This window comes from Aethalodelphis obliquidens, unplaced genomic scaffold (genome assembly GCF_003676395.1).
Source record: "Aethalodelphis obliquidens isolate GAN/ISIS:26980383/991018 unplaced genomic scaffold, ASM367639v1 scaffold25, whole genome shotgun sequence".
NCBI lineage: Eukaryota > Metazoa > Chordata > Mammalia > Artiodactyla > Delphinidae > Aethalodelphis > Aethalodelphis obliquidens.
The window spans coordinates 32,282,827-32,295,862 of record NW_020837969.1 but is presented as its reverse complement, the minus strand read 5'-3'; the positions used below and the strand labels follow the sequence as shown (position 1 = coordinate 32,295,862).

Genomic DNA, 13,036 nt, shown 5'->3' with positions numbered 1-13,036 from the left:
GTGACTTCTTAAAAAATCATCTTAACCATTAAAAAAATTGTTCTTAATTGTGATGAAAAGCACATAACATAGAATCGACCATCTTAAGCGTTTGTAAGTGTACAGTTCACTGGCCTTAAGTACATCCATGGATGTCACCACACTCCATCCCCAGGGCTCTTTTCATCTCATAAAACTGAGACTCTGCACCCATTAAACAGCAGCTCGCCCTTCCCTCCTCTCCAGCCCCTGGAGACCACCAACCTCCTGTCTGCCTCTAGGAATCTGATTGCTCCAGGTACCTCACGCATAACAGTGGACTCATGCAGTGTATGTCTTTAGTAACTGGCTTATTTCACGGAGCACGGTGTCCTCAGGGTCCATCCGTGTTGTGCTGGACTGGATGACTTTTACAAGCCAGCAGGGGAAATACCAGGAATGCAGCTTAACTTTTCCGCTGGCGGCGTGCCTCTGGCCCCGGCCCCTCAGCCTCACTTTCCTGGCCCTCATCCTACTTAAGGTGTACAATACCCTGTGCCAAGACTCCTTTTGGATCCAGTTGGTCTAAATCCACAGCTGGAAGATCAGAGAGGATGGGGCGGGGGTGGTGGTGTGATGGGGAACAAGTAGGTGTGTGATACGAAGGAGCAACCATGGCCGTGAACTTCAGAGGGGAGACAGGCGTGTGGACAGACTTGGGGGTGCAAACTAGATGGGGAGAAGCAAAGCCCCCTTCTGTCATCCCTCCACCCAAATATCCCAGCCTGCGCGCATCCACAGGCCTGAGGACATTCGAGGTGATTCTAAGTAAACGTACAGCCCTAAAGGTCGCCTTTGGAGAGGTTGACACTCTGGACCCGTTGCTTTCATGGGGAGAGACAATAGGAGCGAAGTCTGGGGGCCACGGGAGAGTCCTGAGGTCAGAGGGCTCAGGAGAGGGGCTGTGTGAGTTGTCCTTGCGGTGTCGCCAACCACCCCCCAGCCCCGTGGGGACACCCGCGGATGCATCTCTGGGCGGCAGGGATGCGAGTTCTGCCTTCCTTTGTTCAGGCCCAGAAACCCAGCTGAGTGTCCGCAGTGCGCCCCCTTGAGACGCACCAGCCCCTCAGAGGCCTTCCAAGGGTTAAGACGCCAGCTCTCAAAGGAGCCACTTAGCAGAAGTGGGGGCAACTGCATGTCCCTAATAGCTGAGCCAGAGCTGATTTTCCGTGTGAAATTGGAAGATTCTGATGACACCGGGAGGGGCTCGGTCCTGATCGGGCTGCTGGTGGTGAGGCCCCGGCGTGTGGGTGGCCTGTCCCTCTGCCGTTGCTCCTCTAAGGCACCTCCTCGGTTCATCTCAGGCTCCACGAGCGTGAGGCAATATTTGCACTTCATGGACACGCTTTACGATGGGCTTAGCGCCAGAGGAAACTGCTAACTGCTGCAGGCGAGGAAATGATGTGGGGGGCGGGTGTGTGAAAGGAGGGCTCCCCGTGGTGCACAGCCCCTCCTACTGGTTTAGCCCCGCGGCTCCTTCACGCCCTCCCCCAGATCTGGGCCCCGCTGCTCTTTGTCTTGTGCTGCCGCAGGGGCAGAGCTGCAGACCCGCCCAGGAGTGCCAGCATCGCTGGAACCTCCTTCTGTTGTTGACGGGTGATTCGGCTTTTGCTCTGAGTGGAGTGCGTTGGGCGGGGGAGGGGGGAGAGGACTGAATGGTGGGGCGCAGCGGGGCCAGAACTTGAACCTCGGTGAACCTCAGCACACCATCCGGGCAACGCCCTTGCCCTGTGATGCGCACAGACCCGTCCTCCTTATGGGATGAGAGCTTCTTCTTTTTAAAGCGCGCGTTCGCTGTTTTGAGAAGATAAAAACAGGCTCTTGTCCTGGGGTCGTGGCTTGAGAATTTGCTTTTGCTTGAATCTTTGGAGCCAGCGGACCATGAGAGCAGTAATACGGCAAATGCTGATGCTTATATAAGCAACACGCTTTCAAAGAGTGTGTCTCGTGGAAAGAATGGGAGTTGTTTGCCATCCTCAGAAATAATAACGCTAAGTAGCGTGAAAAGAGGCTTATTTAAGAGACATCTGAATATTCAGGGCAGCTTTCTTATTGCATAGATTATGTCTACTGATTTTGATCACCATGATTATAGTTATAGAAAAGAACAAGTCCACACGCAAGGACACATGTCTACATGTGCCTACGCCAGTATCTTTCCATGAATACCCGCGTCTTTCATTGATCCAAGCATTTTTCCGCCTTCAGACCTGGGTAGCCAGTGTCTCCCTGGATACCTCCTCACGTGTAGAGCTGGGCTTTAGGAAATTAGTGGTTAAAAGAAGAAAAAAGCCATCATCCTCATCGTCTCTGAACTATAGTCTACTGGCTGTGAGAGCCGTTAAATCAGATAGTCACGCAGATGGGTCTGCAGACCAAACTGTTAGGAGCCATGAGGAAAGGCAGGGGTGTTAGGAGAATGTGTAAGAAAGATGTGGGGTAGGGCTGGAGGTCAGAGAAGACTCCTAGAACAGGAGATACTGAGCTGAGGGGTGAGATGGGGTTAATGAGGGAGGGGAGGGAAGAACATTCCAGAGGCAGAGAAAAGCCTGGAGAGTTTAGTGGCAGCCAGAACGGCTGCAGGCGGAGAGAACAGGGACCAGATGAGGCCGGAGAGGTGACCTCAGGGCTGTGCTGGACCCGAGGGGCAGGGGCAATGGTCAACAGCGGCCAACAACTGGGTCAGCGTGCCCCAGGGCCCGAGCCCTGTGTGTGTGCATCGCGAGTGTGGGCACGTGTGCGCCACCGTTTCCTGCCGAGCCCCACGTTGACCCTCTGGTTGCCGAGTGAGGAGAAGGGCCTTGGGGAGGGACAAGAACGGCAGGAGTGGGGGACTGACCGAGAAGGGTGGAGGGATTTCAGCCTTTGCCCACCTGCACAGCTGCATCCGTGTGTCCTGGTAGAGCATCCACCCGACTTGGAGACCCGGTTAAGGATTCTGCTCTTTATCCTAAGAGCCGAGGGGAGCGACCACAGATTCAAGCACAGGAGTGATGAGGCCGCAGGTGGCCACTGTGAGCATGACAGGTGGAAGGGCCCACAGGTGGATACAGGGAAGCCAGTTATAACAGCGGTCCCCCACCTTTTGGGCACCAGGGACCGGTTTCGTGGAAGACAGTTTTTCCACGGATGGCGGTTCAGGTGGTAATGCGAGCGACAGGGAGCGTCTGTGCAGCCCAGTTCCTAATAGGCCGTGAACCAGTAGTGCTCCGTGCCCAGGGGTGGGGGGACCCCTGGGTTATAAGATGACAGCAGTAGTGCAGGAGAGACGCGTCGGGGGCCTGGGTCAGGGTCGTGGCCATGGGGATGGATGAGTTGGAAGGGGCTGGGAGCGGGGAAGGAGGCTTCCAGGGACCCTGCTGAAGGGTGTCTGGCTTGTGCGGGCCGTGGAGGCTGGCACTGCTCACGGACAGAAGAAGCGGGAGCAGCCTCGGTGTGTGCAGGGCTGGGCGGGCATCCTCTTAGGGAGGCTTTGAGGAATCCAGTGAAATACACAGTAAGCAATTGCTGTATTTGAGCCTGGGACTCAGATAAGAGGTCCAACCCAGAGAGAGATATTTGGAAGCTACTCAGCACTCAAGGAAGGGGAACACTGGCGTCGGCGCATGAGAACAGGGCCGAGAGGTGTGTTGAATCTAATCCCCCAGTGTCTTCGTGGGGCTCATTTCACACGTATTTATTAAACATCTTGTTTGTGCCAGGTATCAGGCACTGAGCAAGATAGACAAAAGAGACAAAGTCTGTGCCCTCGTGACATTTATCGCTGGTGAAGGAGACAGAGGGTTAGCAAGAAAAGGAACATACATAACATCAGCTAATGAGACATCCCACGAAGGAGGGAGGGAAGGGGGCCTCATCTAGAGGGTAGTTAAGGCAGGCCTCTCTAAGGGGATGATTTAAAAAGAGGTAAGGGAGAACCATGTGCTTTCTGGAGGTGAGTGTTCCTGGAGGAGGGGATGTGCTAAGGTCCTGGGGCAGGGGTGAGCTTGGTTTGTTTGGGGAAGAACAAGAACAGTGTGGCTGCAGTGGAAGGATGGAAAGGAGGCATGGTAGGCGGGGGGGTGGGAGGCATTGCCAGCGCGGAATCTTGAAGGGCTTTCGGGCCTCAGTGAGGGTTTGGATTTTGCTTCAAGGGCGATGGGACGCCTCTGGGAGGTACTCCATCTAACTTAGGTATTTAAGAGATCGCCCTGGCTGCTGTGTGGAGAATCGACTTAGGGCACAGGGACAGAAGCGGGGAGACTTGGGGGGGAAGCTGAGGCAGGGGACCAGGCAGAATCCCGAGGGGGCTCTGAATGGGGGGGAGAAGGTTGGGAGCGAAGCCCAGGGACTTGCCCCTGCCAGGCTCACAGGGTTGTCACCCCGGCTGTGGTGGTCTCAGCACACACGGCACAGGGCATCTGGGGGCCAGGGGCCCTGACTCAGCCTGGGACCGTGTCATTCTCGCACATGGCGGTGGGCTGGTTGGGTCATGTCTCAGCTCAAAAGCCATTGTGAAGACACAGTTGTCCGCAGGGCCTGAAGCAATGTCCGCTGTCGTCACTCCGATCCCCTCACAGCTCAGCCGTGTCCGACCGTAGAGCATAGCAAAGTCGTCTTATCTGTCGTAGTAGATGCTAAGCGACCTGGTGGCGAAGCCCATGGCTGCCTCTGCCCCTCAACACCCAGCACACGACGTGTCATATGGTCGATACTGGCTTGAATAAATGGCTCCGTAATTAGACACACACTAACAGCAGCCTCGTGTGTCCAATTTCCAGAATTATTGCTAGATTACTTACATCAAATTAAAATATTTTATTATGGCGGCCATAGCAAGAAAAAACATACTTTCTGGGATGCACTCATCGACCTTACGTGCTTAGCAGTTAGCCCAATAAAAAGAGAACGAGAGGCCCGCAAGTCAAGAGCCTCTGTTCTCCCGAATTCCTAGAATTGCCCGGTCTACATGGGGCTCCACTGGGAACGGCCAGCTCTAACTCCAGGGGCGAAAAGCCTCACTACTTTAGGTTTCTGCTCTGTTCTTATGACGCTCACAAACCCTGGCTCACTGGCCTTCCTGATAGGAATAAAGGAAATTTCACTCCAACAGGAGAAGCCCTGTCTGCAGCGCTGGCATAAGGCAAAGCGTTAGAAGGGTTTTCTGGAGCATCCCAGGCAGCCTCCATCCCCTTAGCCTGTCTTATTCTTCTCCATGGTACTTACTGTTGCCTGACTTGCTATGCGTCTGTGTCTTACTGTCTGTCTTCCCTGCTACAGTGGAGGCACCTCGAAGGGAGAGGACTTTGCTTTATTCCACGCTCCTTGTCAGGATTCTGCCTTGCACATAGTAGGTGCTCATAAAATCAGTCAGTAGCTCTCCAGTCTGCTGTAACCACTAATGATGAAGCCTTATTTATTTGACGCTTAGCCCATGTAGGAACTCCATCTAAGCACTACCACTTTTTCTTTTTGAGTTTTAAAAATTTATTTATTTATTTATAAGTTTTTATTGAAATATAGTTGATTTACAATGTTGTGTTTGTTTCAGGTGTACAGCAAAGTGATTTAGTTATACATATATATATTCTTTTTTTACACTCTCTCCCATGATAGTTTATTATAAGATATTGAGTATAGTTCCCTGTGCTATACAGTAGGTCCTTGGTGGTTAGCTCTTTTGTATACAGTAGTGTGTATATTTTAATCCCAAACTCCTAATTTATCCCTCCCTCCCTTCTGCTTTGGTAACCATAAGTTTGTCTTCTATATCTGTGAGCCTATTTCTGTTTTGTAAGTGAGTTCATTTGTATCTTTTTTTTTTTTTAGATTCCACATATAAGTGATATCATATGGTATTTGTCTTTCTCTGTCTGGCTTACTTCACTTAGTATGAGAATCTCTAGGTCCATCCACGTCGTCGTAAGCAGTGCCACTCCTAAGAGCAGCGTGAAATAGTCCCTCTTAGGATAATGACTCTCCTGCATGATGGTACTTCTGGCACCAGCCACACTCATCAAATACGTGGCAGTGTTTGCTGCCGTATCCAGAAGCTCGACCATCTGAGCAATCACAAAAACATAAACAATTTCCGACACAGCCCACGAGAGCATGTGAAACCATGCTAGTTCCATTGATGTTCCCTAAATTTCCACATGTGCCTTCCACATGCACCCAGCATTGCTGGGTACTTGTTTATCTTGAAGGTGAAGGGTTTTCAGCATTTCAAATAAATGGTGCACCTGAACAAGAGCTACAGAATAATCTCTTCTACAGCAGCCAAATGCCAAGTCTTTTGATCAGGATTTGTGATAATTGCTACCTTTCCAAATTATAGTCTTAGAACTTAGAGGATATCTTGGCATTCAACTCTGTGTCACTTTATAGCTCAGAGAGCTGAGGTCTAGAGGTTACTTCTGAATATCTTCTGAGCTTTATAACTTTGGATTTGGAGAGATGGGCTGGCAAAGACCCCCTGAAGTTTCTCTGCTCATTCAGGTACTCAACAAACATGTATGTTTACATTTTTCTTTTAATTCATTTTTTTCCTTTTTCAAAATGCATTTTATTTTCTTGAAGTAGAGTTGGTTTACAATGTTCTGTTAATTTCTGCCGTCCAGCCAAGTGACTCAGTTATACACATATATATATTCTTTTTCAGATTCGTTTCCATTCTGGTTCATCACAGGATATTGAATAGAGTTCCCTGTGCTGCACAGCAGGACCTTGTTGCTTACCCGTTCTCTATACCATAGTCTATAAACATGTATTGAGCACTTAGAACACCCCCAGGACCTTGGGAAACACTAAATTCAACCATGCCCTGCTCTCAAAGAACTTGGAGGCCAGTAAAGAAGTCCAGCTTGTAAATAGAAGGTTACAGATCCAGCGCCATCCAGAATGAGGCTGTCCTCATTCACTTATTCATTCACTCAACACATTTCTTGAGCTGCTCTACTAAGCCACGTGCGAGCCACTCACAGTGAGTGCTCCGCTATCACTTCTAGTCTGGGGGTGGTGGCTGCGGTGAGTCAGAGAAAGCCCTGGAAGGAAGAGTGGGAGTTTGCCAGGGAAATTGGGAACGGGGAACTGCAGCGGGAAGGAGCAGACTGTGCAGAGGCAGGGGTGGCCAAGGGCACAGGCAGTGGGGAGGTTGGTGAGCTTGGGGTACATGAAATGTAAGAGGGGAGGATGGGGTGACCAGGCTAAGGAGGGTGCATCTGGATCAGGGCCAGTATGGAGGCTGTTAGTCTTCTCTGGCATCATCTTTTTTTTTTTTTTTTCGGCCGCACTGCTCAGCACGCGGGATCTTCGTTCCCCGACCAGGGATTGAACCCAGGCCCCCCTGCAGTGGAAGTGTGGAGTCTTAACCACTGGACCACCAGGGAAGTCCCCTCTGGCATCATCTTTTGCTTAGGAACTGCTGACAGGCGTAGAGATCATGTTCAACTACATTGTTCCCTAATTCTACCTGCACCCCCCAACTCACACAGAAAGCCTCTCGATACGTGGTATACCATACGATCACATGGTAACGTTAAGGCTTCCGGAAATGTGCTGTTTGTCGCAGCTCTGGAATAGTGAAGAAGCAAGGGGAAGGGTGTGTGATTGCAGCCCCCCCATGTGGGAGAGTGGTGGTCCGGGGTGTGCAGGTGTACAAGGGGAACACTAGACGCCCCAGAGCCTGGTTCCAGGGACTCTTCTGGAGCTCCGGTTCCTGCTCGAAAAGGTACTAGTGAAAAAGACAGAACCTGAAAACCTCCTTCCCCTGAATTATTTTAAATAGGTAAATGACTTCTGCATCGTGGCAGAAATGAGCTACTTGGTGTTCCTCTTGCTAGTTACAGTGGCTAATTTATAGTTGGAAAGGAAGTTGATTGCCTGACATGAATCAGAGTGACCCACGGTGATTTCAGTTCTCTGGTGTCTCTGCTTTCCCAAGCCCTTCCAGGCATGGCCGCTTTGAAGGCTCACATCACCCCTGTGGAGTGGATAGAGCAGGTGCTTGATAAGTGAGGTCGGTGAAGAGGCAAAGAGTCTTCCTGAGCTGCAGCCGGGGCCTCCCAACCCCTAGCCTGGCCTCTGTGTACCGAACCCCGCGGACAGGCTGACTGGTTTTGTTTTCATTTCCCTTCCCTCTTGGTGAAGGGAGAGTTAACTGACTGCTTCAGGTGTATAAAAATGTCCACTTGTAGCAACAACGGGGACATCTCTGGGATCCGAGGGACTAGAAAGGGTGATAGCATCGTCAGGAAGGATCTGGAACATGTTACAAGGAAAGCACACCCTCCAAAGTCCACTTTATGGTTTGATTGCCGTGAATTTACAACGTGAAGACTAGATGTGGCATTCTTAGTCTCGAGAGACTAAGAAGAAAGAAAGCTCTGTGTGTGTGTCAGGTTGCATGTGTGTGAATTCAGTTCCATCAACTCTTAGGGAACACACGGTGTGTGCCAGGCCCGTTTTTGTCATTTGTGACAACCATGTCCCTGAGTGTGTTTTGAGATTTTTCATTTAACAGCAAAACGAATGCAGGGTAGTTGTTGAAAAATTCACACTTTACAGAAATACAGAAAGTCAGTCTTCTGTTAGTCTCCCCTTCTGCTCCCAACCCCCCCAAATTACTGTGAACAGTTTGGCAGGAGTCTTGTCGTATGTGTTTCTGCATCTCTATGTGCAAAAACACATATGTTTTTTTTTATTGCAGTAAAATTGCTTTACAATGTTGTGTTAGTTCCTGCTGTACAGTGAAGCGACTCAGCTATATGTATACCTATATCCCCTCCCTCTTGGACCTCTCTCCCATCCCCCATCCCACCCATCTAGGTCATCACAGAGCACCGAGCTGAGCTCCCTGCGCTATACAGCAGGTTCCGACTAGCTATCTATTCTATACATGGCAGTATATTTATGTCAAACCTCATCTCCCAATTCGTCCCACCCTCCCCTATTTTAGTTGTCTTCTGAGAGTGCGTACACGATTCTGGAATTATGGAATTAAGAGAAGCAGGCCTGTCATTTTGAAGATTCACAGGCTGAGGCCTGGCAGGTGAAGTGACATGTCTAGACATCAGGAGGACAGTTTAGAGGCCCTCGTCCCGTGTCCGACGTTCTTGCCTGTAAACCCCACTGCCCTGCTTCTGAAGAGCTGGTTCTTTTTATCCTGTTAAAGGAATGCTGAGATCTCGGACGTGGGTTCTCTTTCTAGTCCACAGGAGATATTCTTAGCTGCTGAGCTGAATTTTAGAGTCCCGTTAGTCCCGTTGTCTCATTAACCTGAGCTCACACTTTCCTCTGTGTCCCCAAGGGCTCCAGCCCCTGCGGCCGCTGAGCTGCTGAGTACAAGGAAGCTGCCCAGGTGTGTACGGAGAGGAGAGGGAAGGGCATCGGGTCGAGGCATCTCCTCCCGGAGCTCCCAAAGAGGTGTGGGTTTCTGGCTTTTTCTTTCTTTTCTTTTTTTCTTAAGATAATGAAAGCACTCAAGTGTTTTTCTCCTTGTGAATATCCAGTAACCTCTAAATCATAAGCGCTGCCTGGGTAAGGAGGTAAACTTCGATTGTAATAGGGCAGAGCAGGGGCACGTGCAGAGCTGGTCCTGTGCCTTCCCCTCTGACTGTACGCCTTCCTCTCCGTTTCTGAGCTGCTTCTACCTTCCCCGGCCCTGGACTGGAGACAGGATGGCAAAGGAGACGAGGGCTGATTTCCCGCCAGGGTGACAGCAATCGCTTCAGCTCTTTCTGGCTTCCGATGTGTTAGACCCAGGGTCATATATTTTTAGCAGACCTTTCCCACCAAGCGGTCTCCAGGGAGCCACGTGATAGCCGGGTCAGAAGGAGGCTGCGGTGAGGTGTGTGGGGGCTGCCCTGCCCTCCTGTCCGCTGGTTCCCATCTGGGGCTTTGGCTGCTCTCCGGGGTTTCCAGCCTAGAACGGGCTTCTCAACTCTGGTAAAGGTTGCCCCTCGCGGGGCCTGTAAAACAGGAGGGATGTGCGTGCTCAGCCTCTCACTCTGGCTTTGATCCTTACACGCGCGGGAACCGCAACGGGCTGCCCATCCTCTCCCACCAGAGCCAGAGCCCAGAGTAACGCAGAGCTCTGCGTCCGCTTCTCTGACAACCTCTTCTACCCCTCCCACTCGGCTCCTTCCTACCCCCCACTTTCTTTTTTAAAATTGTAACATTTCAAACCTATAGAAAATTTGCAAGAACTGTACAAAGAATCCCCACATCTCCCTCACCCAGATTCTCTGCGACCTTTCCTCTCTATTGATCTGTAATATGTACTACAGATGATGGAGTTCCCCGTCACCCCTAAACAGCCGGTGTGTACCACCCAGTAGTCAGGACACAGAGTCTCTCCAAGAAGCCCCTCTGGGATCACTTGTCATGTCTTATCGGCCTCCTTCCACCTGGAATGCTTCCTCAGCCTTGGCCTGTTTCTACTCTTTTTGACCGTCTTCCGTTCTGTAGTTTGCACCTGAGCTGCGTCTGCTGACGTTTCCTGGTGACCAGGCAGAGGCAGGGCATTCCTAGCAGGATCCCATAGAAATCATGCTCCCTTTCCACTCCAAGGATGTTAGCCTTGATCACCTGCTGAAGTTGGTGTCTGCCAAGTTTTTCTACTGTGAAATCATCCATTTTTCCCTCTGTAGTTGATCAGTATTTTCTTGGGGAGGAATATTGCAATATAATGCCAATATCCTGTCCCTCATCAAACTCCCAACCACCATTCCTGGCACATACACGGATGACCTCCGCCTGCATCACTACCACTATGGTGTTTCCAAGGAGTGATTCTCCATCTCCATCATTTCTTCTACGTTTATTAGCTGGCATTCCACTGAAGGACAAGCTTTCCCTTCTCCCTCATTGATTTGTTTTTTATGCATTATTTACTTATAATGAGTCTCTTCAGACTCATGGGTTCCTGTTTTATTTGATGCATTGTAATCTGATACTCTCATGCCTTATTTTGATGTTCAGATCTAAACCAGGCCACTGGGAGCCCTTTCAATAAGCAGGCTTCTGTGTGATGTGACGTGTTTGCATCATTCTTGATTTCCTTACTTTCTGGCATAAGTTATCCCAGTGGCATTTTGTACTTGCCCTGCCCCAGCCCTGGATCAGCCACTTTTCCAAGGCCCCCTGTTTCCTTTCAGTGGAGGCTGGTACGTAGACACCAAAATCTGATCACTCGGTGTGCCCACTGCTACTGCTAGTCATGTGTGTACACACATCTGTACCTATTTCTACATCTATCTGTGTATGTGTATTTTTAAAAACCCATGGGATCAAGCCAGTACTTGTAATCCTGGTCCAAGACCTCAGGGTTCTTCCCAGCCTTTCCTCTTTCCAGGTTTTAAATCCCTTCAGACAGTGAGAAATCTGACTTCCACGGATTCGCATCATCCTTAACATGTTTGTTTATTCACTCGATGTGCCAACCTCCCAAGCACTCCAGAGCGGCCCTCCCCTCCCTCTCAGATGCCTCTGCAGGGCACCCCTCCAGTTCACTGTCCTGCTTCCTCAGATGCCAGCATCTTCCAGCTGGGAGGTGAGGGACGGGAACAAGAAGAGAAGGGAAGATGGGAAAACCCCTGTTCCCTTTTGATTTCATTTCTGTTTGGGCTGAAAATTTAATGCAGGCAATTTGAGGAGAGGACCCAAGATTTATATTGTTGTAGCAGTTTCTTTGCCAGCAGCTTCATTCATGCCCTCATGTCGTTGAGCCCAGAGTGACAGTCGCTCCGTCTTTCCTTTCCCGTCACCTTTGTTGCTCGTCTTTCCCTCTGTCTTTGGTTTCCATGGTCTCTGCCTTTCCTTCTTCCCTCCCTCTTTCTCTCTTTCTCATCAATTTCAGGATTTGGAGTCGGGATGGCAACCATTTCAGTCCTTTTCTCTCTCCATAGCCCTGTTTAGATTTTTATTTCCTACTCTGTTTCAGGGCTGCAGACCTGGAAATATGTAATGTCAGTGATCGTGCCCCACAGATAGGAACCAATAATAGAGCAAAGCTAGAGGTCACGAATGTACAGGCGGGTTGTTACTCGGGGAATTAAGCTTCTGTAACGTAGAGTATAATACTCATCTTCCCTGGACAGATACAACAAGCTACTAGAGGATCCGGACTGGATGGGGAAGTAGCGTATAAAATATAAGAACTAGGTGCACGATCCTCTGTGTATACATCCTTGTCCTTTATGGGAGAGACCTTCACTCCTGGCTGACTGCCTGGGTAAAGTGGGTGTGGCCTGAAGGCAAGTTACCTAGAAACCCCTCCTCCACTGCATCTTGTTCCCCTCTGGGGCCCTCGGCTTCTTGGCCTTCTCTGCCGCTGCTGCTCTGGCTTATTCTTCCAGGACTCCACTCCTTTCCTTCCCCATCGAAGCCTCCCCTGCCCAAGGCTCCATAGCCTCTGTTAATAGGGCGGCCAATTAATCTGCTAAGCTCAGCCAATAACAGGGTAGTAGGTGCTTATGAATAAAAAGGCCATGCTTCCCAGCTGCTACAGGAACACACACTGCTTAGCTCAAAGAAAGGGTGTAGGGGCTGGAATCATGAGGTTCAGGGGCTGTGGGGTGGCAGGGGCAGGTGGGCAGGAGGGTCCTCAGGACACAACCTGAGGCTGCTCCAGGGCCACCTGTGTGTGTGTGCGTGAAATCACCGGGTGTGAGAAAAGGAGTGGAACGGGGCGTGTCCACACGGGAACGCCAGCAGCAGCCTCGGAGGTGTTCTTGGAGTTTTCAAAGAGGCAGAGGATCTCCGGACACCAAGGCCTCTCGGTTTGAAATCGTCCTCTGCTCTGGACAGGATGAGAGTTTAATTTCCTGTGACACGTCTACTGGATTTGTACATTGAGAAATCAATTAGTGTAATTGGGGCAATCGGAGACGTGCAACAGAGGGATCATTTACTGAGAACAAATGTCTGGAATTGTCTGTTTTGCCAGTGGAATTTCTCACAGTTGGTACAAGAAAATACTCCAAATTAAATCATTCAGGCTGAATGAGACTTTATTTTTCTTCTTCTTCTTCTTAAAAAT

The 13,036-nt window shown here is 50.3% G+C and overlaps 1 protein-coding gene across 1 annotated transcript in view; it reads left to right on the top strand.

Annotated features, from left to right (window-relative positions):
• Nucleotides 1–13,036, top strand: part of ANK1 (ankyrin 1) — a 126,054-nt gene that overhangs the window by 36,373 nt on the left and 76,645 nt on the right. The gene's annotated exons all lie outside the window — the stretch shown is intronic.